At 43.1% G+C, this 11,208-nt stretch overlaps 2 non-coding genes across 2 annotated transcripts; one reads left to right on the forward strand and one right to left on the reverse strand.

Annotated features, from left to right (window-relative positions):
* Positions 1-46: 46 nt before the first annotated feature.
* On the reverse strand, positions 47-119 carry TRNAR-ACG. The gene has a single exon. It is a non-coding gene; the product is annotated as a tRNA-Arg (tRNA).
* Positions 120-4,598: 4,479 nt separating this feature from the next.
* TRNAT-AGU lies at positions 4,599-4,672 on the forward strand. Its single transcript has one exon. It is a non-coding gene; the product is annotated as a tRNA-Thr (tRNA).
* The last annotated feature ends 6,536 nt before the right edge of the window (positions 4,673-11,208 follow it).

Below are 11,208 nucleotides of genomic sequence, written 5' to 3' on the forward strand. Positions count from 1 at the left end.
TACTCCAGCGGAATCGGAAAGTTGTAAAATAAACCTCCGCATATACCGAGCCAGCCAGGAGTCGAACCTGGAATCTTCTGATCCGTAGTCAGACGCGTTATCCATTGCGCCACTGGCCCTGCGCGTGTGGCAGTAGCAGGGTATTCATAAGAAACTAGGTTATACCCGTAATGTCTGGGCGAGGGCCTGTAAGCCGCGTTTGCCCGCTGGTCCAGGCTCGCAGCGCACGGACTCCCTGGTGGCTACTTCTGCACACGCCCCGTAGCCTTCATTCCTTTCTCGGACTGTCTCTCCTGGCTGAAAGATGGCGGTGAAAAGCATGCCCTGCATCCTCTCTGCCCCAGTATCACCGCTCCATTAATATGTTCGTTCATTCAACCAGTATTAGTGTTCAAGGTACTGTAGATAACGGTGAAGAAAACATGAGAGACCCTTGCCCTGAAGATTACAGGGCAGTGGCGGAAGCGGATAATAAAGCACTAAGTAAACGAAATAATAGTGATAAGCGATTGGAGAAAAAAATAATAAAACAGGGAAGAGGATAGGAAAGGCCAGCAGTGAAAGCGATGAATGAGAGATAAATGCTGTTATGAGGGGAAAAGAGTGATCTGGAACAGGGGAAAAATCGCTAGGAAAAAGGCCTGGAGGTGGGAGCAGGCTTGGGAGTTATGTTGAGGAGGCCAGTGCTCAGTGGAGAGGAATAGGAGATCCTGGAAAACCACCTCCGGCTTTATATAGCCCTTGTAAGTACTCTGGCCAACTTTACAGGCCCTTGTAAGGACCCTGGCTGGTATTCGGTAGGAAACTGGAAGCCGTTGTACGGTGACATGGTCTGAGTTTTTATTTGTCTCTCTGTGGTTCTTTTTTTTTTTCTTCAAATATTTTACTAAGCAAAACTGTGCTAGGCCTCCTCACTGCATGCTGCTTCTACTGCAGGGCCTTGATCTCAGAATTTGACAGCTTTATAAGGAGCATCAACCCGGACACACATATGAATGTTCACGTGTTCACTTTGAAAGCAAACAAACGTCTCATATGTGTGTGTTTTAGTTTGTCCATATTTCTGAGAATAAATCATCCCCATGCCTGGTGAGCATTTTAAGTAAGTTAAGGTCTACTAAACAGGAGTAAAACTGTCTGATACTGAGAATATACACATTGAGATTAGAAAATATTTGTTTTCAGTTCATAAAGTTTCAACAGCCCTTACAAAAAATATTCTGCTCTTTCTGCATAAGCGTTAAGGTAGGCCTAGGTTATGGATTCCTCCCTAGGCAGTAGCATAGGGATCTTCTCGTTCGGTTTTGTACGATGGACCCCAAGGGCAGCTTGGCGATTCTGGACTCTATCTCACAATAATACTTCTGAATATACGAAAGAAAAGATAAATATGTAAGATTTCAAAAGAAAACTAATTATGTTAAAATAGGTTACCAAAACTTTTTTTTTGAGACAGAATTTTGCTCTTACTGCCCAGGCCGCAGTGCAATGGCGCGATCTCGGCTCACCGCAACTTCTGCCTCCCGGGTTCAAGCGATTCTCCTGCCTCAGCATCCTGAGTAGCTGGGATTACAGGCATGTGCCACCACGTCCGGCTAATTTTGTGTTTTTAGTAGAGACGGGGTTTCTCCATGTTGGTCAGGCTAGAGCATCCCTGGAAGTCACAGGTCCCACCTAGCACCTTAAAAATGGACTTTAACTCAGCTGGTTGTAGGTTCTGTCCACATTCAGTCTCCTCAGTGTTTGTCTATAAAAATTTATCTGTGTTTTGCAGGCTTTGAAGACCTCCCTTGGGAACCTCAAATTTCTTAGCTATATTCACTACAAGAAATACTTTCGGCTGGGCGCGGCGGCTCATGCCTGTAATCCCAGCAGTTTGGGAGGCCGAGGTGGGCGGATCACGAGGTCAGCAGATCGAGACCAGCCTGGCCAACATCGTGAACCCTCGTCTCTACTAAAAACACAAAAAATTAGCCGGGCGTCGGTCCCAGCTACTCGGGAGGCAGGATAATTGCTTGAATCCGGGAGGCGGAGGTTGCAGTGAGCCGAGATCGCGCCACTTACTGCACTCTAGCCTAGGCGACAGAGCGAGACTCTGTCTCAAAAAAAAAAAAAAAAAGAAAGAAAGAAAAGAAAAAGAAAATGCTTTCGCTTTGTTTTTGAGCATCTTTCTACGTCTTTTCTGACAGTTCCAGTTTCAACTTCCAGTCTTTTCTTCAGCATATATCGGAGAAACAGAGTCCAGATATATAAATCTAGGTATATATTTATATATATCTAGGGTGAGGACTGGCAAGTCTGAAACCTGTAGGGTTGTAGGGCAAGCTGGAAACTCTCAGGCAGAAGCTGACGCTGAAGTCTTGAAACAATTTCTTCTTCCTTAGGGAAGTCTTTGTTTTGCTCTCCAAGCCTTTTAACTGATTGGATAAGGCCCATCTACATAAAGGAAAATCTTTATTTAAGGTTAACTGATTGTTGACCACATTTACAAAATAACTTCGCAGAAACATGTAGATTAGCGTTTAATTGAATAACTGGATACTATCTAGCCTAGCTAAGTTGACACATACAACTATCACAGTGGTGGACTCTTCTCCTCTGTTTCAGTGCACAGTTTTTTTCAGTTTCACTCCCAGGCATATGGAAAACTGCACCATCGCCACTCTCACATTGTTTTACATGACTGTCAGCAGACTGTGACACAGCCACCTGCATCCTCTCCAATTTCAGATGTGTGGAGCGGAGCCAACGTGAGAGTTCCACGGTTCATCCTAATCACAGTGGGAACTGAATAGAAGATCCAGTTCACACCAAGAGTTCTGAAAATGATTGCTCAAAGTCTCAATTTGCTTCCAAGGCTTATCTCTGGCTAAACAACTCCTTTGACATCCTAGAAATTGTGTGCAAACTTCGTCAGCTGCCAGTCAAAAGAAAAACCAAAATAAAATACTATTGGCTCTGCTGTCTGGTGCCTGCCACAGTTGGGTTAAAGCCATTTTAGGTGTGACTGTGCTATTTATGATGATTATATTGGCTCCAAGCACACTCATAATATGATGGCTAATCGTATAATAATAAAGTAATAAGTGCTTATTTCATGAGTCTCAAAGTGAGTGCTGAGTTCATAGACTTGCATCTGTTTATAAAAATGAAAACTCTAGTCGGCGTGGCCTTTTACTGTTCACCCCATCACATATATAGGCAAAGGTACATGCCAATGTCTGCCTTAGATTGTGACAGAGAAATCCTCTAAATATTGATACAGCTAAGAAATACTGAAATGTCTGTTTCAGCATAATCACCAGGACAACAGATTTCAAGTAAAAAAGCCAAACATAATTACAGGTTTCATTTGGGAAGTTACTTTCACAGCTGTGCCAACAATTTGGATACTCTTCAGAATTTCATTAAACCCCTTTGTTCAAATTATACTCCCAAGATCAGATTTATTTTTAATAGAGAACAGAATAAGTTGGCAACACATAAGCCACCATGACGATATAGAATTTTTTTTCCTCTCTCTATGTATACACACACACACACAACACACACACACACACACACATACACATAATGCTAATTTGACACATCAAATCAGATCCTTTGGTCAAGTATCAGGACAAGAAAGCTTCTCTTTCTGTGTAGCTATACCAGGAAGGGAACTTCTTTATCTCTTTCCAAGATTAAGTTGTTAATTCTTAAATCTTGCCGGTTTTTGTTTTGTTTTGTTTTGTTTTTTGAGGCGGAGTCTCGCTTTGTCGCCCAGGCGGTAGTGCAGTGGCGCGATCTCGGCTCACTGCAAGCTCCGCCTCCCGGGTTCACGCCATTCTCTTGCCTCAGTCTCTCGAGTAGCTGGGACTACAGGCGCCCGCCACCACGCCCGGCTAATTTTTTGTATTTTTAGTAGAGACGGGGTTTCACCATGTTAGCCAGGATGACCTCGATCTGCTGACCTCGTGATCCACCCGTCTCAGCCTCCCAAAGTGCTGGGATTACAGGCGTGAGCCACCGCGCCCGGCCAAATGTTGAGTTTTTAAGAAGCAACTCTGGAACTCCATTAGTTAATCTTTACGCAGGTAGGGGGACCCCAATTTTAACGGAAAGAAATGGGGTAAGGAATGACCGGAATTTTAATCTAATTCCAGTTTAATTTAAAAGCCATGAAATAAGAAATAGCTTGCTTCTTGCTAGGATCAGTTCTTGGTGCCGTAAGTGCTCTGGTGTAAATGTATTACACGACTCGGAGGAGTGTTCTGTAAACGTGGCTGGCTACCCGCTTTCCTACCCTCTTCTCCCTGAGGCCAGAGGTCATACTTTACCCACCCACGTTAGGATGAGCAGGATGAGCTGCTTGCTGTTTCGCCCTGGGGCGGGGGTCAGGCTATCGCCGGTGTTTTCCCCATCCCTCACCTCCCCCGCGCGTAAAACTTCGTTATCCTGCAACTGAGCGGTTTCTTAGGTCTTTTGGGGCGAAGCCAAGGTTAATCTTCAGTGTCTGCGTACTTTCAAACCTCAGTAACAAGAAAATAAATCAATGCACAGAACAAAGGCAAAGATCATCTCTTTTCTATGCTCATTTGCAGCGTACAAAGTATACTGGCTCCGTGGCTTAGCTGGTTAAAGCGCCTGTCTAGTAAACAGGAGATCCTGGGTTCGAATCCCAGCGGGGCCTGTTGTAGTTTTACTGCCTTCGAAGTACTCACGGAACCATTGAAGTGTAACTTGAAAGCTTATGTGCCACCGTGGGGCTCCCTCAAAATGTTTTATATGCGTCCGGTGTGAAACCAACTTGTTTATGAAAAAAAAGCAAACATCAACTTGGCTTTCTTTTAGAATAATGAAATTGTGAATTTCTTGTTTTTCTTACATTTTTCTTCCACATGTTATATTCTTAAAACATGTACGAGAGGAACCAGGGAAAGCCGAAGGTAAACACCAAATTTAAACTACAAGCAACATCACAATCTTTGGTCATTCTATTTTCTTTCCTGGGGACATCCTAAACAGATTCATTGTTAGAATCTGCAGGTAATGTTTTTGGAAGGTCAGTCTTTGGAATGATTGATAATCTGTTGTTGAGAAGGCTGTAGCATCTCTGAAAATTCACAGCAGACAGTAAGATCTGGCCACATAAAACAAGCTGTGATTCGCTATTTTAAAAGATTGCATTGTACTCAGAGTTTTTTGGAAAGGAACAAATCAAAGCAAAAACAAATATTTGTCATCGAGACTTGAGAAAAGGAGCTGTCAGAGAGGAGCCTCCATTTACTTATGGAGCCCACTAGAACAGGCTGACCTGAAGAAGTCTAGGAAGGGTTGAGATGCCTTCTCCCAAACTCTCCAAGAGGAAGAAAGAGAAATTGAGAAGTAGGAAAGAAGTCAGTTTTACTCTTAGAAGAAGTTTTCCACATAGAAACACAAGAAAATGGAAGTTCACTGTAACTATTACCGATCCTCTTACCCATCTCCCAAAACCCAGCCCCCAGCTCACCTGGCACAGAAAGTTCCACTTCTCTGGCTTTTGCCTTCAGAGCATATTATTTTGTGTAGATTGTCAAGGCTTGAAATATGATTTCCTGTTCTAGCTCTGGAGACAAAATCCCAGCACTTGGAGGAACAGCTCAGAAGCAACTCTACTTTTATGGACTTTCTACTCCCATTCTGCAGCTTAATTCCCCACTTTTCTTTTTTGTTGTTGTTGTTTTTTGAGACGGAGCCTCGCTCTGTCACTCAGGCTGGAGTGCAATGGTGTGATCTCGGCTCACTGCAAACTCTGCCTCTAGAGTTCAAGTGATTCTCCTGCCTCAGCCACCTGAGTAGTTGGGATTACAGACGCCCACCATCATGCCCGGATAATTTTTGTATTTTTGGTAGAGATAGGGTTTCACCATATTAGTCAGGCTGGTCTCGAACTCCTGACCTCAGGTAATCTGCCCGCCTTGACCTCCCAAAGTGCTGGGATTATAAGCCTGAGCCACCGCACCCGGCCAGTTCCCCACTTCTCTTTACAAACATCAAGCAGCAGTGGAAAGGCAGACCCTTTTTTTTTTCACTAGAGCCTTCCATCTTCTGTTCTTTTTCCCTAGGTCCAGATACAAACTTCCCTCAAATGATAAGACAGGCTGGGTCACTGGTGCAGACATCAACACTAAATCACTAATTCATTCCCTTACCAACCCTGCCTCATTTCCACTCTCCTGCTCCGTCAGCTCCAGAAATACCTTTATAGGAGGCTTGTAGCCAAGTGGCCCTCAACAGATTGCATAGTCTGTACTACTGAGTTGGCAGTAGTAGTACTGGCTACTGAAGCTATTGAATATTCCAGGTGATGAGTCTCACTATCTTTCCCAAAAGCCTATGTCTTCCTAGCTCTCCATAAATGGATAAATCATGGAAACAATTTATATGTAAAAGTGGAAACGGTTTGCAATCAGATGCTTGTTTGTCTAGTGAGTGGCTATTTGTCAATGACCAATTATGTGGCAGTTACCACGCTGATCACACTTGGGTGAAGAGGCTGATGGGAGGGGAAAACAATTTAATGGCAGTTATAGTATAGTGGGATGTAATACTATTGGGAGTACAGAGTGCTTTGAGCCACATTTGCTTATTTATTTGTTTATTTATTTAGAGATGGAGTCTCTCTCTGTTGCCCAGGCTGGAGTGCAATGGCGTGATCTCGGCTCACTGCAACCTCTGTCTCCCAGGTTCAAGTGATTCTCCTGCCTCAGCCTCCCAAGTACAGTCCCACCCAAGTGCCCACCACCACACCCGGCTACTTTTTGTATTTTTAGTAGAGACGGGCTTCACCATGTTGGCCAGGCTGGTCTCGAACTCCTGACCTCAAGTGATCCACCTGCCTCGGCCTCCCAAAGTGCTGGGATTACAGGCATGAGCCACCACTCTCGGCCCCACATTTGCTTATTTATTTTTTTTTTTTTAGGGACAGGATCTGGGTCAGTTGCCCAGGCTGGAGTGCAATAGCACAATCCTAACTCACTGCAGTCTTGAACTCCTGGTCTCAAGAAATCCTCCTGCTTCAGCCTCCTGAATAGCTAGGCCTACCAGTGTGTGCCATACGTGTTTGCCACCACATCCAGGTGACTTTTGTGTTTTGTTTGTAAAGATAAGATTTCATAATATTGTCCAGGCTGTTCTCCAACTCCTGGGCTCCAGCCATACTCTGGCCTAGGTCTTCCAGAGTGTTGGGATTACAGGCGTGGGCCACTGCTCAGGCCTGCAGCTACATTTGGAAACAAACCTGTGTTGGGGCTGGGTGCAGTGGGGATCACCTCTGTAGTCTCAGCACTTTGGGATGCTAAGGTAGGAGGATCACTTGAAGCCAGGAGCTCACGACCAGCTTGGGCAACATAGTCCATAGCAAGACACCATCCCTACATAAGATAAAATAAATTAGCCTGGCATAATGGTGTGTACCTGTAGCCCTAGCTACTCGGGAGGCTGAAGCGGAAGGATCTCTTGAGCTCAGGAGGTTGAGGCTGAAAAATTCAAAACAAAATAGAAAAACAAACAAAAACCCTGATTGGGCGAAGGTGGAAGGAAGACTTTATGGAAGAAGTGATACCCACGCTGAGCCACGAGGGAGACATAGAACTTATCAAGGCAAGAGGGTAGATGTGGGAGAAGGAGTGGAATAGATGCTCTGGGCAAAGGAAACACTGTGTAACTAAAGGTGAGGAAGAGAATGCGCAGTTCAGATAAGTGGAAGGTAGTTAGGTGAGGGTATGTGCAAGTCTTAAAACTATTTTTTGTCTGGAGATAGCTAGAGAACATTGGACTTGGCAGTTGATAAGTGTCAGGTGTTTCATGCTTTCTTTTAAAAAGACAATGCCTTACCAAAGCAGTTTGGATAGCATTTGAATTTACAAGTTGTGGATTAAGTAGGGCCTCTAGCTTGGCTGCTGAGGTTCTCCTATGGGCAGGTAGAACTAGAAAGGACCGTGTTTCCCATTGCATTCTAAGTAGCAATGCTCATCTACTTGCTTCATATCTGTCTGAGCTAGCCTGTTTACCTCTCAAGGCAGGGGCTGTGCCTGTCTTCTTCACTGCTGTATCTCCAGAGACCAGCACAGGGCCTGGCCAACAGCAGTGTGTTGATTAATATTATGTGTCAATTAGAGTGGTCCATTAGATACTCAGATTACACATTGTTTCTGGCTGGGCTTGGTGGCTCATGCCCGTACTCCCAGCAGTTTGGGAGGAGGCCAAGATAGGAGGATTGCTTGAGCCCAGGAGTTTGAGACCAGCCTGGTCAACATAGTGAGGCCCTCATGTCACTACAAAAAAAAAAAAAAAAATTAGCTAGGTGTGGTGGTACACACCTGTAGTCCCAGCTACTCATGAGACTGAGGTGGGAGGAATACTTGAGTCCAGAAGATCGAGGCTGCAGTGAGCCCTGGTTGCACCCCTGCACTCTAGCCTAGGTGACAGAGCGAGAACTTATCTCAGGGTGTTTCTAGATGAGATTATCATTTGAATCAGGGACTCAGTAAAGTAGATTGCCCTCCCCAGTATGATCCCTCCCATTCATTGAGGACCTTAATAGAACAAAGGTTGAGGAAGGAGGAATTCACCTCTTTTCCCCCATCCCACTGCTTGACATCTCATTTTTTTCCTCTTGCTCTTGGATTGGGATTGGGATTTACATCATTGACTCCTGGGGCTTTCAGGCCTTCAGATCCAGACTGAATTATACGACCTGCTTTTCTGGGACTCCAGCTAGCAGATGGCAGATTGTGGGACTTCTCAGCCTCCTCCATAATTGTGTGAACCAATTCCTTATCATAAATTACTGTCTCTCTCTCGATAGACAGGCATAGATAGATAGATAGATACATACATACATACATAGTTAATAGATAGACTATTAGTTCGGCATTTCTGAAGGACCCTAATACAAGCAGGTACTCAATTATGAAAAAAAATTACAATGTACCAGGCATTTGTTATTTGCCAGACACTCTTCTAAGCTTTTTACATATTCCAAGTCATGTAATCCTTACTGCATAGTTATAAGGAAAGGTGCAATTATTTCCTCCGTTTTAAAGAGAAGGGCACTGAGGCACAAGGATGCAAAGTCACTTTCCTGGAAGGTGACAAGTGGCAGCATCCAGAGATGGGCCTAGGCAGCCTGAATTGAATTCGACTAATCTGCTGGCCTTCCAAGCACCTTTAAGTGTTTTTTCTGCTACCCTAGGGGGTACACCTATTTGCCATTTCCTCCTTTCTCTTATGTTGCCACCTCTGAAGGAGGGATTCAAAGCCATGTTTGATCAGAATGTCAGGGTAGGCAGAAATGGAGTGAATATGTGGAGTGAATACTTGGGCAATAAGGGGGAACTTTATTCTTTTCTAGCCTTGCTGATAATGATCTTTCTAACACATATCAATTCATTTTTCTTTTAGTGCATGCTTGAATCTTTTTGTGAGTTTTAAGAGTTTTAGGAGAGAAAGAGGGCAGAAAAATTTTGAATATCAATGATCATAAAACAGATTCACTCTATGTTCTGCTTTGGTAACTTGGTAATCAGATTGAATTTCTTTTTTAAAAAGGAATGATGAAGAGAAAATTCCAGTCATCTGAGGTTTTTGATTGAGGCTTTGCAGTAAATTATGAGCTCAAAATAGAAACATTGCCTATTCATGTTTCTAACGGTAGCTATTAATGCTCAAGATGATCAGGCTGAACATCAGGAAACTTGAATTTGAGGAATATTTCTGGAGATGTCATTAAACATGAACTTCTGTGTGTCTACATCATGCTCCCTGGGTCCCAGGTCCTGTTCTGAACTGCAAAATTAGTAGATTGTCAGATCTCATGACCTGCAATGTGTTCCTGCTGTATCTCAAGGAAAATCTTACAGTCTCGTAATTGAAATGTACGAAGATGTTCATTGATGGAACCCTTATTTTTAGTGGCAAAGTGGGAGAGTAGGTGACTTCACATTGCAGACTTCTATGCAGCAATTAAAATAATTGGTTTAGATGTACACACAGCAACATAACTCAAAACTGCAGTACTAATGGAATAAGAAAGAGATCTATGACACAGTACCACTTATGTAAATTAAAAACACATTCACCCAAACCAATCATACCTGTTCTACAAAAGCATATACAAAGAAAAGGATGCCTTTTCCAGTGATTTCTTTTTTCCTTTAAACAGGCTTTTAAAACAACCTGTATTTTTAAAAGTTAATATGTTAATATGTGCATTATAGGAAATTGAAAACCACAAGAAGCAAAGAACAAAGTCATTCACAATCACAAGCAGTTTATTGTTTGACATGTTCTTCTAGGTCCTTTGCTTGTGTAGGCACAACATCCAATCTTATGGGACTGAGATTGTACAGTATGTATCATGATTTTTCACACATCATGAATATTTATCAATTCAGAATCCCAAAGCTATGCGAGTATTTTGATAACCAAGAATACACTACACCAACTCAATCTGTTAAAAAAAAAAATGTAATCCTGCCTGTCTTGGGACAAAAATTTCATAGAAGACAAAAATGGCAACATGCCTCTAGATAAAAGCATTGGCAGAGTTCTGATTTAAATGCTGCATTCCCTTAATGCTCAATTTAAAATGAAACATACAGCAACAGAATACACTAAGTATAATGTTCCTAAGAGAATTCATTAGCAGAGCTATAACATTATAATATAAGCAAGGTATATTTCCATTGACTTACTTAATGTATTCCTATAGTACAGCCAAAAGAGATGCATACATCAATGGCAATCATCAAAATGTAAATAAGGACACATATGGACACATCTGCATACATCTCTCTCTCCCTGTATACTTCCTTCTGCCCCTCTGCTGCCAACCTAATGAACAAGTCCTGACATATACTGCTCAGAGGTGGTTTAACAATTCCATGTCCAAGATGCATATTTTCTATCAGTTTTAACAAAGGTGTTTACAAATTGGCTAATTCACTAGCTCTAGTTTTTTTTTTTTTTTCTTTTTGAGATGGAGTCTCACTCTGTTGCCCAGGCTGGAGTGCAGTGGCACAATCTTGGCTCATTGCAACATCCGCCTCCCAGGTTCAAGCAATTCTCCTGCCTCAGCCTTCTGAGTAGCGGGGACTACAGGTGCGCGCCACCACACCCAGCTAATTTTTGTATTAGTAGAGATGGAGTTTCTGCACATTGGCCAGGATGGTCTCGATCTCTTGA

The sequence above is a fragment of the Trachypithecus francoisi genome, unplaced genomic scaffold (genome assembly GCF_009764315.1).
Source record: "Trachypithecus francoisi isolate TF-2019V2 unplaced genomic scaffold, Tfra_2.0 Lachesis_group10, whole genome shotgun sequence".
Taxonomy (NCBI): Eukaryota; Metazoa; Chordata; class Mammalia; order Primates; family Cercopithecidae; genus Trachypithecus; species Trachypithecus francoisi.